Source organism: Heloderma suspectum, chromosome 1 (genome assembly GCF_057233095.1).
Source record: "Heloderma suspectum isolate Gila_16-S chromosome 1, 16-S_ref, whole genome shotgun sequence".
Classification (NCBI taxonomy): Eukaryota; Metazoa; Chordata; class Lepidosauria; order Squamata; family Helodermatidae; genus Heloderma; species Heloderma suspectum.
The window spans coordinates 275,235,733-275,252,186 of record NC_139458.1 but is presented as its reverse complement, the minus strand read 5'-3'; the positions used below and the strand labels follow the sequence as shown (position 1 = coordinate 275,252,186).

Here is a 16,454-nt window from a genome sequence, read left to right as displayed (position 1 = left end):
GGGATTAGACCTGATAGACAGAGTGCCGGAGGAACTATGGACGGAGGTCCGTAACATTGTTCAGGAGGCAGCAACTCAATCCATCCCAAAGAAATAGAAATGCAAGAAAGCCAAGTGGCTGTCTGAGGAGGCTTTACAAGTAGCTCACGAAAGAAGGGAAGCGAAAAGCAAGGGAGAAAGGGGAAGATATACCCAACTGAATGCAGAGTTCCAGAGAATAGCAAGGAGAGACAAGAAGGCCTTCTTAAATGAACAATGCAAAGAAATCGAGGAAAACAACAGAATGGGAAAGACTAGAGATCTCTTCAAGAAAATTGGAAATCTCAAGGGAACGTTTTGTGCAGAGACGGGCATGATAAAGGACAAAGAAGGCAGGGACCTAACAGAAGCAGATGAGATTAAGAAGAGGTGGCAAGAATACACAGAAGAACTATACAGGAAAGATCTGAATGTCCCTGATAGCTGTGATAGTGCGGTCACTGAACTTGAGCTGGACATCCTCGAGAGTGAACTCAAATGGGCCTTAGGAAGCATTGCTAACAACAAAGCTAGCGGAGGTGACAGTATTCCAGCTGAGCTATTTAAAATCCTAAAAGATGATGCTGTTAAAGTGCTGCACTCAATATGCCAACAAATTTGGAATGCTCAACAGTGGCCACAAGACTGGAAAAGGTCAGTTTACATTCCAATTCCAAAGAAGGGCAATGCCAAAGAGTGTTCAAACTACCGCACAATTGCGCTCATTTCACATGCCAGCAAGGTGATGCTCAAAATCCTACAAGCTAGGCTTCAGCAGTATGCGAACCGAGAACTACTGGAAGTACAAGCTGGGTTTCAAAGAGGCAGAGGAACTAGAGATCAAATCGCCAACATTCGCTGCATCATGGAGAAAGCAAGAGAATTCCAGAAAAACGTCTATTTCTGCTTCATTGACTACGCTAAAGCCTTTGATTGTGTGGATCACAACAAACTGTGGCAAATTCTTAAAGAGATGGGGGTACCAGACCACCTTACCTGTCTCCTGAGAAACCTGTACGAGGGTCAAGAAGCAACAGTAAGAACCGGACATGGAACAACCGATTGGTTTAAAATTGGGAAAGGAGTACGACAAGGCTGCATATTGTCACCCTGCTTATTTAACTTATATGTAGAGTACATCATGAGAAACGTCAGGTTGGATGAATCACAGGTCGGAATTAAGGTCGCCGGGAGAATTATCAACAACCTCAGATACGCAGATGATACCACCCTAATGGCAGAAAGTGAAGAGGATCTAAAGAGCCTCTTGTTGAGGGTGAAAGAGGAGAGTGCAAAAGCTGGTTTGAAACTCAACATTAAAAAAACGAAGATCATGGCACCTGGCCCCATCACTTCCTGGCATATGGAAGGGGAAGAAATGGAAGCAGTGACAGATTTTATTTTCTTGGGCTCCAAGATCACCGCAGACGGTGACTGTAGCCATGAAATTAAAAGACGCTTGCTCCTTGGGAGGAAAGCTATGGCAAACCTAGACAGCATAGTAAGAAGCAGAGACATCACCTTGCCGACAAAGGTCCGTCTAATCAAAGCTATGGTTTTCCCAGTAGTAACGTATGGCTGTGAGAGCTGGACTGTAAGGAAGGCTGAGCGCCGAAGAATTGATGCTTTCGACCTGTGGTGCTGGAGAAGACTCTTACGAGTCCCCTGGACTGCAAGGAGGTCAAATCAGTCCATCCTAAAGGAAATCAACCCTGACTGCTCATTGGAAGGACAGACACTGAAGCTGAAGCTCAAATATTTTGGCCACCGAATGCGAAGAGAAAAGTCACTGGAAAAGACCCTGATGCTGGGAAAGATTGAAGGCAAAAGGAGAAGGGGATGGCAGAGGATGAGATGGCTAGATAGCATCACCAATGCAATGAATATGGACTTGAGCACACTCCGGGAGAGAGCGCAGGACAGGAAGGCCTGGCGTGCTATGGTCCACGGGATCATGAAGAGTCGGACATGACTGAACGACTGAACAACAACAAGAAGAGGTATCCTAATGACCTTCAGAAGAGTGGCAGGAAGGAGGCAGAGGCAGCTGGCAATATTTGGGTGGAAATGGGCAAAAGAGAAAGAAGCAGGTGAGTAAGCATGCACTAAATAATGACTTTGAAGGCTGCTTTCACTTCCATAGCATGTAATGAATGCCCACTGTAAACATATGGCAAAAACATTTGACACCTTGTTATCTTTCATATGCGCATTTCTTAAGAGAGAACTTTTAATGGGGCGTATAGAGAGGAATCAGAAGTGAAAGGCCAGCTTTCCTCAACCTGGCACCCTCCAGATGTTTTGGATGTCAACGCCTACCAACCTCAGCCAGCATGGGCGATGGTCAGGAATACTGGGAGTTGTAGCCCAAAACATCTGGAGGGCACCAGGTTAGGGAAGGCTGCAGTAGACCAACGCTTAAGCACTGCTCTGTTGCTTGGAAAACAGATTCTTTTGATCCCAGCTGTAATTTTACAGCAGCATGTAAACCCAGTTTTTGGTCGATGGGTCATAAACTCTCCCACCACATCATCATTACTCATAGCCTTCTGTGACAGTCCCTGGATGCTAAGCCACACAGCTTTACACTGCCAACCTAAGGGGAAAGCTATATCATATAATATAACACTACCCAATTGGTCACTTATAAGTCAGCAAAGGACTAGCTGAGGACACATAAGACCCATCATCTCTGTACTGAACACAAGAATACTGAAAAAGTTTTTAACGTTCAGTGCTGCAAAGTAGGGTGACCCGCATTCAACCCAGGTAGGCAACTGAGACATCAGCACTTCCAGACACCCAAGAGATACTCTAGCAAGAGCTATTCCCTGAACTCAACAGCACAACTGAAAACATGGCTAGCTCAACGGCAGGGAAAGAGAACACCAGAAAGGCCTGGTGGCTACCTCATTTCCACTCATCTCTCTACAGCAGGCATGTGGGAATGTGTGATCCACCAGATGTTGTTGGATTACAATTTTGTTGGACTGCAATTCCCAACAGCCCTAGCCAGCATACCCAATGGTGAGAGATGATGGGAGTTGCAATCCAACAACATCCCCATCCCTGCTCTACAGTACATGGCTACATACAGCCCTCAGGCTAATTTCAAAAGCTATTCGCAAGCAATCAGTTCAGGCTTTTGGCAACAGCGATCTATCCCTTTGCCAGTAGTTCACTGGGCAAGGAGAATGAGAGAGAAAGGATGGGGGGGGGGGAGAGAGAGAGAGAGAGAGAAAGAAGCCCTGCCCACTTTCAGCACTGAGCCCTGCCACCAGCTTCAGCCCTGCCCACCACTAGCATGTGCCTGACAGATTACTCCCAAGAGAATGTGGCTCAAGCCATCCCTGACTTATGCCATCCTAAAAGCTTCAGTACAGTCAATTTAGCAGGGCTCAGAATGAAACTGGGGATGGGGTGGTATACATGCTGCCTTAGGACTTGTTGGATGACGGATCAGTGTGTGTCATGTTTCATACTTTAAAGGGAGTGCTATAGTTAGCTTTTGGCTTCTGCTTTCTGCTTCTGCTTTTGGCCAGAACAAAGCTCATGATTTTCCTATCATGGCCTGATGACACAAAATCAAGGCAAAATCTGATAAGAGTCCTACCCAGGGCTGCTTTTGCCAGTGTTAGGTAGAATTAACATGAGAGGCTTAGATCAGCTGCATTTTAAGATCAGTCCCCCCAGCCCCCATCATGAATGCAAAACTTGCAGTCAAAACCTCCTTAGGGTGCAATCCTATGGGGATAGACGGCTGCCTCTGAACTCAGAGGTGACCGCCTATCCAGTGCAGGGCAGAAGCGTGGAGGGGATCATTTCCTCCACACTTCTCCTGCCCTGCATTTGCAGCTAGACAGCTGACTTTGGCTGTCTAGCCATGGGAAGGTGGAGTGGGGGAGGAGGCTGCCGGACGACACATAGGATGTGTCATACCAGCATTTCCGCCTTCCCTGCCCTGGAATGCCCCCCGGAACACCCTGTTTGGGCTGCTTTGTGCTGAGCGCAGAGCGCAAGGCTGAGCGCAAGGGGGGAATGTTGGTTCTCCGGGAACTGATCCCGGGTGTAGGCTCTGAGGATGGTTCCCGGAAAACCACATATTGTATGGCCGTCTAGCTGCTGACTAGTGGTCACAGGATTGCTCCCTTAATGAGTTTTTTCAGTTAATTCCTCTCCCACATTAGCACCACTTATATTCAAAAAGCAAAGTGTACTCTGTGCAGCATATTTCTAAACATATGTACCCGAGATGTTCATATGTAGCCTTAGTGTTACCTATGAAAATGCCTTTAGAAAAAGAAATGCAAGAAAGCAAAGTGGCTGTCTGATGAGGCTTTACAAGTAGCTCACGAAAGAAGGGAAGCGAAAAGCAAGGGAGAAAGGGGAAGATATACCCAACTGAATGCAGAGTTCCAGAGAATAGCAAGGAGAGACAAGAAGGCCTTCTTAAATGAACAATGCAAAGAAATCGAGGAAAACAACAGAATGGGAAAGACTAGAGATCTCTTCAAGAAAATTGGAGATCTCAAGGGAATGTTTTGTGCAAAGACGGGCATGATAAAGGACAAAGAAGGCAGGGACCTAACAGAAGCAGATGAGATTAAGAAGAGGTGGCAAGAATACACAGAAGAACTATACAGGAAAGATCTGAATGTCCCTGATAGCCACGATAGTGCGGTCACTGAACTTGAGCTGGACATCCTAGAGAGTGAAGTCAAGTGGGCCTTAGGAAGCATTAGTAACAACAAAGCTAGCGGAGATGACAGTATTCCAGCCGAGCTATTTAAAATCCTAAAAGATGATGCTGTTAAAGTGCTGCATTCAATATGCCAACAAATCTGGAACACTCAACAGTGGCCACAAGACTGGAAAAGGTCAGTTTACATTCCAATTCCAAAGAAGGGCAACGCCAAAGAGTGTTCAAACTACCGCACAATTGCACTCATTTCACATGCCAGCAAGGTGATGCTCAAAATCCTACAAGCTAGGCTTCAGCAGTATGCGAACCGAGAACTACCGGAAGTACAAGCTGGGTTTAGAAGAGGCAGAGGAACTAGAGATCAAATTGCCAACATTCGCTGTATCATGGAGAAAGCAAGAGAATTCCAGAAAAACGTCTATTTCTGCTTCATTGACTACGCTAAAGCCTTTGATTGTGTGGATCACAACAAACTGTGGCAAATTCTCAAAGTGATGGGAGTACCAGACCACCTTACCTGTCTCCTGAGAAACCCGTACAAGGGTCAAGAAGCAACAGTAAGAACCAGACATGGAACAACCGATTGGTTCAAAAATGGGAAAGGAGTACGACAAGGCTGCATATTGTCACCCTGCTTATTTAACTTATATGCAGAGTACATCATGAGAAATGCCGGGTTGGATGAATTAGAGGTCGGAATTAAGATTGCCGGGAGAATTATCAACAACCTCCGATATGCAGACGATACCACCCTAATGGCAGAAAGCGAAGAGGATCTCAAGAGCCTCTTGTTGAGGGTGAAAGACGAGAGTGCAAAAGCTGGTTTGAAACTCAACATTAAAAAAACGAAGATCATGGCATCTGGCCCTATCACTTCCTGGCATATAGAAGGGGAAGAAATGGAAGCAGTGACAGATTTTACTTTCTTGGGCTCCAAGATCACCGCAGACGGTGACTGTAGCCATGAAATTAAAAGACGCTTGCTCCTTGGGAGGAAAGCTATGGCAAACCTAGACAGCATAGTAAGAAGCAGAGACATCACCTTGCGAACAAAGGTCCGTCTAATCAAAGCTATGGTTTTCCCAGTAGTAATGTATGGCTGTGAGAGCTGGACTATAAGGAAGGCTGAGCGCCGAAGAATTGATGCTTTCGAACTGTGGTGCTGGAGAAGACTCTTACGAGTCCCCTGGACTGCAAGGAGGTCAAATCAGTCCATCCTAAAGGAAATCAACCCTGAGTGCTCATTGGAAGGACAGATAATGAAGCTGAAGCTCCAATATTTTGGCCACCTAATGCGAAGAGAAAACTCCCTGGAAAATACCCTGATGCTGGGAAAGACTGAAGGCAAAAGGAGAAGGGGACGGCAGAGGATGAGATGGCTAGATAGCATCACGGATGCAATGAATATGAACTTGAGCACGCTCCGGGAGAGAGCGCAGGACAGGAAGGCCTGGCGTGCTATGGTCCATGGGGTCACGAAGAGTCGGACACGACTGAACGACTGAACAGCAACAACAACAAGCCTTTCAATATACCAGGCTGACAGCATTTCAATATACCAGACAAGAAATCCCAGTGAGCCCTGTCTTACTTCAACCATGGTATTTTATTACATTCTTTCCTCTCTATCTACCATGTATCTGTCAGTCTTTTCTGCAACCTGATGGTACCTGCCTTGTTATCAGTCTTCAAGAACAGCAAGCTCAAAATGCAGTGAAGAAATAAATAAAAAGGAATTCAGAAACAAAGCAAGCCCCTTCAAAGTAGGAAGCTTATCTGAAAAGACCTAGAATTATAGGGCTAAGGTCAACAATTAATCCATATTTGTGCTAGAAAAAAATGTTCAAACTATCTAATGTGATAGTACAAACACATCAAGCTGCCTTTGTAATCCCTGGCAGTTGGTCAAACAGTGTAGAAAGGAACACATGGAGGGATGCCACATATTGAGCCAGGTGTCCTCCCAAAATGAGGCGAGGTAGGTGGCTACTAGGGAAAGGGCCTTTTCAGTGGTGGCACGCTGGTTGTAGAATGCCCTTCCCAGAATGGCTCGCCTGGCACCTATAGCTTCATGAACCACCCAGGGAGCTTTGGTTATTGGTTGGTGTGGAAATGTTTAATAATAATAATAATAGAAATTATGCATTCAAAGCCAATATGCATGGGCTCCTGCTCTTCAATCAATGACTAGGTTTGAATTATCCCAGAGGGGGAAATAAGCCACGGTGGCTTTTCTCCCTCTGCACATGCCTGTTGCATGCCAGGGGGATTAGCATAATATCCTCGGTAGCACAACTTGTGTCAGGGTGGCTTGTTGGCATGGGTAATGAGCCATCCAGAACACAGGTGTGGAGGATGGGGTGGGCCAGCAGGTACAATCCCCCTCCCCCACATTCATTTCTACACTACTGGATCATCTACCAAGTCACACCATTGGTATACGTATCTGCCCCAGGGCAATCAACTTCAGCTGGCTCCAGGTCTCTCTCCCAATGCTACTATCTGAGATCCATAACTGCAAATGCAAGGACTGAACCTGGGATCTTCTCTACAATTGAGCCATGCACCCTTCCTAAGAATAAAAAGCTCAGAATTTATATCACTCCTTGTCTGAAAGACTAGAGCAAGACCTAGTGTACACACCAGGTGCCATTAATAAGAACACTATGCATTTATAAGACAACAATTTCTTATTATACAACTAACATGCAAAGCATACATTTATGTTTGTAAAAATAAGTGAAAAAGAAAACAAGGCCACCAAAAATACCCACAGCATAATGATACATTGTCACAGGGACATTATAAAACACTGAATATGTTTCATCTCAGAAGAGCCTACATACATGCTTACATGGTCAAATAAAAAAATAATAATTGGATCTTTTTAAATTAATACTACTTTAAATACTATGGGCAAAGCCTATATTATTAGGTGCCAAGGCAGAGAGAAATAATCCCCCAAGCACCACCTTCTGAAACAGCCATCCAAGGAGTAGAACCACTGCAACCCAGACAACCTATCCAGAAGGATACCATGGTCAGTGGTATCGAATGCTGCCAAGAATTCCAAGAGAATCAACATGGTTGCATTTCTCCTGTCCTTCTCTTGGCAAAGGTCATCCCACAGGGGCGACCAAGGCAAGAAGCCCTGTTGAAATGGGTCTAGATAGCCAGCTTCATTCAAGAGTGCCTGGAGCTGACTGGCAACCACCTGCTCAAGCACCTTGCCCAGAAAGGGGATGTTGGCTACTGGCCTATAGTTGTTAAAATTATCCAGTCCAGGTTAGGTTTTTCAGGAGTGGTCTAATTACCACCTTCCCTAAAGAGGCCAGCACTCCTCCCTCTCTCAAGGAGGAACTTACAACCTCTTGGACTCAGCCCTCCCTATTAGATGTAATAAGCCATGACAGGCAAGGTGAAGCACACAGGTGGTTGACCAGACTTGGCCAAGCACCTTGTCTGCATGCTCAGGGTTCAACAACTGAAACTCATGCAGTAAAACTGATCCAGACAGTGCTCTGGGCACCTCTGCTAATGGAACTGCGTTAATGGTGGTGTCCAATTCGTCACGAATTTGAGCAACTTTATCTTCAAAGTGCCATGCAAACTTGTCACAGCATGCTACCAAGAGTTCCACCATTTCCCTCCCGGGCCCAGATTGTAGCAGGCCATGAACCACTCAGAAAAGCTCATCTGGATAACACTGAGAGGATGCAATGGTGGTGGAAAATAACTTCCTTTTTGCCACCATCACTGCCACAGAGTAGTAATGAGCTCTAACCTGTGTTCAGTCAGACTTGGCATGAGCTTTCCTCCACCTGTGTTCTAGCAGTCCTCCCTCTTGCTTCATTGCCCTCAGATCAGGTGTATACCAAGGAGCTGGCCAGGCTCTGCTCAGGGAGTGATCATGTCAACTGCCCAAGTCATCTCAGCACTCCACAGAGCGATCTGAGCAGTATACCTTTTCATGGTCCAAAAGTAAAATCCTTCACACTGTATGTGTGTGTGTGCGTGTTTAAAAGAGGTAAAATACAAGATGGAATAATATTAAGCACTTTAATAGCAGGCCTATTTTCCCCCATTGTAAGACCTACAGTGCTTCTAACCATTCTCCATACACTTTTGTTCTTGCATTAAACTGCAAATCCACTGGGTATTTTATTCTGTACAGCACCTTGCACACTACTAATGGTAGACAAACATCAACAGCGAACAGAGAACTATGCTAGTAGCTCCTTTGATAATGTGCCAAGATGTTCTTCACACATTGCACTGGAATTTGATAAAGCGGACTCTAATCCATGAATGATTATGCTACAATAAGGCTATAATTCTATACACACTTACCTGGGAATTCGCATGTGATTGTACTGTTAATCTGTTGGTCTTTAAGACATAAGACTGGATTTCAATAGTCCATGGTATCATAGACTTGCCTGTTTTTCTGAGGGGAAAACCAAATTACTCTTCCCACCAAAAAGATCTGTGACACCTTAAAAACCAACAGATCTATTGCGGCATAGTGGATTTTTATACCACAATAAGGCTGCAATCCTATACAGTGGGGCATACTACTGAGTAGACATGCATAGGATTGCACTTATTAGATTTTCATGTGCCACAAGATGTGTGTGTGTGTGTGTGTGTACACACACACACCTTGGCCCTGACAGTCTAAACTATACATGTCTACTCAGAGGCAAGCCCCATTAAATTCAGTAAGCGAGCATAGGATTGCAGCCTATACTCGCTTACTAGAATTTCTTACCACCACGACAACTACAGACTAAGGGTACTTCCAGACAGACAACTCAGCATTGTGCAGCTATTCTTTCTTTTCCTCCTTGATGGGTATTTTGTAGACAGAAAAAAAGGCAGAAGAAGTGGTAGAAAAACACCGGAGAGATCCAAATGGAGAACAACATCTGGGCGCGCGCACGCGCGCACACCCCACGTAAAATTCCATTAGTGAGCCAGGGCAACTGCACAATAAAAGCCTCACGTGGAAACGCCCTAAATTTACGTGACAAAAGCGGGCGATACATAGCCAATTGCAAATCCAAAGCATTCACACGTTAGGAAATGTGATCGCGGGGAGGAGGGGGCCGAGGACACCCTGCAACACCTTACCGTAAAGGCTTGACGGAAGGAACAGAGGCAGCACAGCCAAATACGCGAGGCAACAGAATTGGACCCCGTCCCCGACCACCCCGCAGCCATCTCAACCCCACAGTTATCTGCGCTCTAACCCATTCCTGCGCCTAGCTGTGCTCTGCGGAACGGGAGGCAAAAAGAACCGGGAAGCATTAAGGAGGCTGGGCGGCTCCACTCCCTTTGTTTGACAGCTCACCCGACCACCACCCTCGCCAAGCCCCTCACCCGCTCCACGTTGCTTGCCCCTTTCCCCTCACCGGCAGGAACTGAAGGGGAGCCTCCGAAACAGGCGGCGGCGGCGGCGGCGGCGGCGCAGGACGAGCGCCTGGGTGTTATGCGGCGAGTGGCTCCCCCCTGCAGCAGGCGGCGGCCATCTTGCCTTCTCCGCCTCCCTCGCTTCGTCGCCGGCTTTGCCGGCGCGGTCACGTGAACCTTGCTGGGCCCGGGCTGGAGCCCGCGGGGGGCGTTCTTAACGTGCAAGAGCACTGGAGTCGCTCCTCTGGCCGCGGCCGGCTGTGCGGGCGCAGAACAAAGGGGGCGTGTGTCGCGGTCCGCCGCGTGCCTCCCAGCCCTCTCGGTCTGTCGCGGCACCAAACAACAATAGCCGGTTCTGGTGGCGCCTTCAGATTTATCGGGGCATAACTGTCATATATCCGCTGCATCCGATGGGTGAATCGATGCGCTCAGTCTGAGGGTGGATATTGTATGGGTGTAGAAGAGGGCCGCAGGTAAAAACAGCGGGGCCAAACGAAGAGGAAGGGCGAGCGGTCCAGCCTGTGGCTATTGCGGGATGCAACCGTATACGCACGCTTACTTGGGACGAAGTGCAATGCCATGCATGTGTATTCAGAAGTAAGTGCCGTTCGCTTCAGTGGAGCTCGCTCTCAAGGAAGGAACTGTGATTCGCCTCGATGCAAAGATGCATAGGATTTGGAGTCAAGACGCATAGCGTTGGTAGCCCGATCCTCCGAAGGAAGCCTTAATGCAGAGGGGGGCAGACTTCAGGCTTGTGGGGGCTGGTTTGTTGTTTTTTTTTTACTAGAGCCCCGAGATCCATCTGTTGCACAAAAGGGCTTATAGTTAAGGGCACACTCCTCTGCCATGCTGGCTGGGGAATGCTGGGAGTTGTGGGATTTTTTTCTGTCTAAACCTAGGATTGCACGCTAAAGAAATCTGAGCCCCAGAAATGTTTTGTGTACCAGAACTTAATTAAGCTCACAGTCCTTCCACACAAACATCTATTCCTGGTTACACCAAGCTTTCTTCATTTCAGCAGTACAAATTAGGGCAGGCGAGGAGCCATTTTGCTGCTGCTGCTGCCGCTGTTAAATGATGGGGAGTCAGAAATCCTGACCAAGTCACCCTGCGATCCAGACAGTGTAAATGCCGGAACAGAACTGGCCCTATACTTTTTCTTATTTAAAAAGAAAACTGTTGCAAGAAACAGTAGAATGTGCTGGAGACATTTGAGAACAATATTTAAGAACTGAAACCCTTCTAATATACTTGTATAACCCCTGCCAATCAGAACAGAATGGAATAGCCCAGAACACCAATTTCCAAGCAAGCCAAACCAAACAAATTCACAAGTCACACATGACTAGATGGGATTGATACGACGAGTCACAAAAACGTTCAGAGAAACAGTTCCAGGACCTGTTCTGAGCAATATAATCCAAAAAATGGCCCAGAGCACCAACTTCCAAGTGAGACAAATCAACCATACTCACCAGTCATACATAACTAGATGCAATTAATGGAACAAGCCACCAAATTTAGCACCTTAAGCTGATACAGCAGATGTGAGGACAATCCTGGATAGGGATAGTCTACCTACAGCAATCCATCCTCTGATAACTCCCCCCCATTCAGAGTACTGTAATACATTGTACATGGGGCTACCCTAGAAGACAGTAGTCGGGAAATCAGCTGGTTCAAAATGCACCTACCAAGTTTCTAACTGGGACAGCTCATGGACAACCTATGTTCCCAGTTCGAGAAGAGATTCAGTGTCTGCAAGCTCATTTCCAAGCCACATTGAAGCTTGTGGTTTTTTGACCCCTGCAGGGCTTAGGACACAGACATATTAAGAACCACCTACTTCCATGTCAACCTGCCCAGATGTGAGTTCTACTGAGGCCCTTGTCTGGGTACTCCTGGCATCAGAGGAGAAGGAAGGTGGTGACCAAGAAAAGGGCTTTTTCAGCTGTGGTGCTCTGGATGTGGGACTCTCCCCAAAGCAGCATATCAGGTGCCTATTCCATAGTCTCTTTGGTGACAAGCAAGAACTGTTCTATTCTCCAAGGCTTTTAAACTACCTTTTATATACTTTTTAAAAACTGGCAGTTTTACTGTGTAGGTTGTTTGTATGGGTTTTGTATTTGCACTTGTTTTCATCTTATTCTATTGTAAGGGTCAGGATTCTCATTGCTCAGAGAAGTAGGGTGAACATAACAGTTTTTATTGTTTTTAATGAGGGGAGGGGAGTGGCAGATAGATGGCCTTTGATAAATAAAGCGAGTCCCATTATGTTCAGAGTGATTTATTCCTAAGTAAGTGTGCTTACCCCCCTTCATGGATCACTGCCTTGTTGTGGCGAAGGGGCTTGCGTAACTCAGTGAAGCCATAAGCTATGCCGTGCAGGGCCACCCAAGACGGACAGGTCATGGCGGAGAGTTCTGACAAAATGTGGTCCACTGGAGGAGGAAATGGCAACCCACTCCAGTGTTCTTGCCAAGAAAACCCCATGGAACGTATCACAAGGCTGACGCCGGAAGATGAGCCCCTCAGGTCAGAAGGTGTCCAATATACTACTAGGGAATAGCAGAGGGAATTTCCAAGTAGCGCCAGAAAGAGTGAAGCGGCTGGGCCAAAGCGAAAAGGACACTCAGCTGTGGATGTGTCTGGTGGTGAAAAGAAAGTCCGATGCTGTAAAGAACAATATTGTATAGGAACCTGGAATGTAAGATCAATGAATCAAGGTAAGCTGGAGGTGGTCAAACATGAGATGGAAAGATTGAACATCGACATCTTGGGAATCAGCAAACTAAAATGGACAAGCATGGGCGAATTTAATTCAGGTGACCATTATATCTACTACTGTGGGCAAGAATCCCTTAGAAGAAATGGAGTAGCACTCACAGTCAATAAAAGGGTGGGAAAAACAGTACTGGGGTACAATCTCAAAAATGATAGAATGATCTCGGTACGAATCCAAGGCAAACCATTCAACATCACAGTAATTCAAGTCTGTGCCCCAACCACTGAGGCCGAAGAAGCTGAGGTTGATCGGTTCTATGAAGACCTACAACACCTTCTAGAACTAACACCAAAAAAAGATGTCCTTTTCATCATAGGGGATTGGAATGCTAAAGTAGGAAGTCAAGAAATCACCAGGATAACAGGCAAGCATGGCCTTGGTATACAAAATGAAGCAGGACAAAGGCTAATCGAGTTTTGCCAAGAGAACACGCTGATCATAGCAAACACTCTTTTCCAACAGCACAAGAGGCGACTCTACACATGGACATCACCAGATGGTCAATATCGAAACCAGATTGATTATGTCCTTTGCAGCCAAAGATGGAGAAGCTCTATACAGTCAGTAAAAACAAGACCTGGAGCTGACTGCGGCTCAGATCATGAGCTGCTTCTTGCAAAATTTTGGCTTAAATTGAAGAACGTAGGGAAAACCACTACACCATTCAGGTATGACCTAAATCATATCCCTTATGAATATACAGTGGAGGTGAAGAATAGATTTAAGGGATTAGACCTGATAGACAGAGTGCCTGAGGAACTATGGACGGAGGTCCGTAACATTGTTCAGGAGGCAGCAACGAAATCCATCCCAAAGAAATAGAAATGCAAGAAAGCCAAGTGGCTGTCTGAGGAGGCTTTACAAGTAGCTGAGGAAAGAAGGGAAGCGAAAAGGAAGGGAGAAAGGGGAAGATATATCCAACTGAATGCAGAGTTCCAGAGAATAGCAAGGAGAGACAAGAAGGCCTTCTTAAATGAACAATGCAAAGAAATCGAGGAAAACAACAGAATGGGAAAGACTAGAGATCTCTTCAAGAAAATTGGAGATCTCAAGGGAACGTTTTGTGCAGAGACGGGCATGATAAAGGACAAAGAAGGCAGGGACCTAACAGAAGCAGATGAGATTAAGAAGAGGTGGCAAGAATACACAGAAGAACTATACAGGAAAGATCTGAATGTCCCTGATAGCCATGATAGTGCGGTCACTGAACTTGAGCTGGACATCCTCGAGAGTGAACTCAAGTGGGCCTTAGGAAGCATTGCTAACAACAAAGCTAGCGGAGATGACAGTATTCCAGCTGAGCTATTTAAAATCCTAAAAGATGATGCTGTTAAAGTGCTGCACTCAATATGCCAACAAATTTGGAATGCTCAACAGTGGCCACAAGACTGGAAAAGGTCAGTTTACATTCCAATTCCAAAGAAGGGCAATGCCAAAGAGTGTTCAAACTACCGTACAATTGCGCTCATTTCACATGCCAGCAAGGTGATGCTCAAAATCCTACAAGCTAGGCTTCAGCAGTATGTGAACCGAGAATTACCGGAAGTACAAGCTGGGTTCCGAAGAGGCAGAGGAACTAGAGATCAAATCGCCAACATTCGCTGCATCATGGAGAAAGCAAGAGAATTCCAGAAAAATGTCTATTTCTGCTTCATTGACTACGCTAAAGCCTTTGATTGTGTGGATCACAACAAACTGTGGCAAATTCTTAAAGAGATGGGAGTACCAGACCACCTTACCTGTCTCCTGAGAAACCTGTATGAGGGTCAAGAAGCAACAGTAAGAACCGGACATGGAACAACCGATTGGTTCAAAAATGGGAAAGGAGTATGACAAGGCTGCATATTGTCACCCTGCTTATTTAACTTATATGCAGAGTACATCATGAGAAACGCCGGGTTGGATGAATCACAGGTCAGAATTAAGATTGCCGGGAGAATTATCAACAACCTCAGATATGCAGATGATACCACCCTAATAGCAGAAAGCGAAGAGGATCTCAAGAGCCTCTTGTTGAGGGTGAAAGACGAGAGTGCAAAAGCTGGTTTGAAACTGAACATTAAAAAAACTAAGATCATGGCATCTGGCCCCATCACTTCCTGGCATATAGAAGGGGAAAAAATGGAAGCAGTGACAGATTTTATTTTCTTGGGCTCCAAGATCACCGCAGACGGTGACTGTAGCCATGAAATTAAAAGATGCTTTCTCCTTGGGAGGAAAGCTATGGCAAACCTAGGCAGCATAGTAAGAAGCAGAGACATCACCTTGCCGACAAAGGTCCGTCTAATCAAAGCTATGGTTTCCCCAGTAGCAATGTATGGCTGTGAGAGCTGGACTATAACTAAGGCTGAGCGCCGAAGAATCGATGCTTTCGAACTGTGGTGCTGGAGAAGACTCTTACGAGTCCCCTGGACTGCAAGGAGGTCAAATCAGTCCATCCTCAAGGAAATCAACCCTGAGTGCTCATTGGAAGGACAGATACTGAAGCTGAAGCTCAAATATTTTGGCCACCGAATGTGAAGAGAAAAGTCAGTGGAAAAGACCCTGATGCTGGGAAAGATTGAAGGCAAAAGAAGGGGACGGCAGAGGATGAGATGGCTAGATAGCATCACCGATGCAATGAATATGAACTTGAGTACGCTCCGGGAGAGAGCGGAGGACAGGAAGGCCTGGTGTGCTATGGTCCATGGAGTCACGAAGAGTCAGACACGACTTAACGACTGAACAACAACAACAAGTATGCTTAGGATTGCAGCCAAAGTTTCACAGAGTTCAGTGAGGCTTACTTCTTGGTAGATGCACTCTGAATCTGCCTGTAAGTATAGTTACAGTGAAAATAAAAGCCTATGAAGTAGGCCCTATTGTGTTCATCGAGATTTACTCCTAACAGTTTGCATGGAATTGCAGTTTTAGGAATGCCTAAGTCCTTGGAAATCAAATGGGTTGGATCCACCTCTGAATGGGGCACTTGTTTCCTTGTAAAAGTGGTTATGGTTAGCCAGTTTAAAAAAATTATTCTGGTCAACTGGCCCTGCCCTGCCCTCCCCTTCAAAGCTAGTAATCCAGCACCTGAACATTACAAAGGAAGTACAGAAGGGTGTGTCCTGCTTTATAAACAAGTTAAGAGATGGGTAAGGTTAATTGCTATTGTCAGAAGCTGAGGGAAGAGCTTGGTTGCAGGGCTAAATGAGCATATACAGCTCTAATAACAGTGCCTGTGAGCTATCTGAAAGACTAGCTGTACACTCCTTGTAAATATTGTCTCGTGGAACCACTGCACATATTACATAGTAACAGACATGCAATGCAAACTGAAGGAAAGCTTTTGGAATAGATTAGGCACAGGGAAAGAAATAAACGGGCTGTTCCAATTCCAGTTGTCCCATAAGAAGCAGGATTTTCCTTTCCTCAAAAGGGCACTGCGATAATTTTACACACATGTGTATGTAATGTCCAGTTTGTTTCCAGACCATTCTGGAAATGTCACAAAACAGAGGACTTCCAATCTGGAAACAACCAAATACAAAAGAATAGCAC

At 45.9% G+C, this 16,454-nt stretch overlaps 1 protein-coding gene across 2 annotated transcripts in view; it reads right to left on the bottom strand.

Annotated features, from left to right (window-relative positions):
* Window positions 1-10,997, bottom strand: part of KIDINS220 (kinase D interacting substrate 220) — an 86,757-nt gene extending 75,760 nt beyond the window's left edge. Inside the window, exon 1 of one of the 2 annotated variants that reach the window (XM_084826685.1) lies at window positions 10,135-10,997. The gene's annotated coding sequence lies outside the window, so the exon portion shown is untranslated. The remainder of the gene's footprint in view (window positions 1-10,134) is intronic. The other variant, XM_084826687.1, reaches the window with a different exon arrangement.
* Window positions 10,998-16,454: the final 5,457 nt, after the last annotated feature.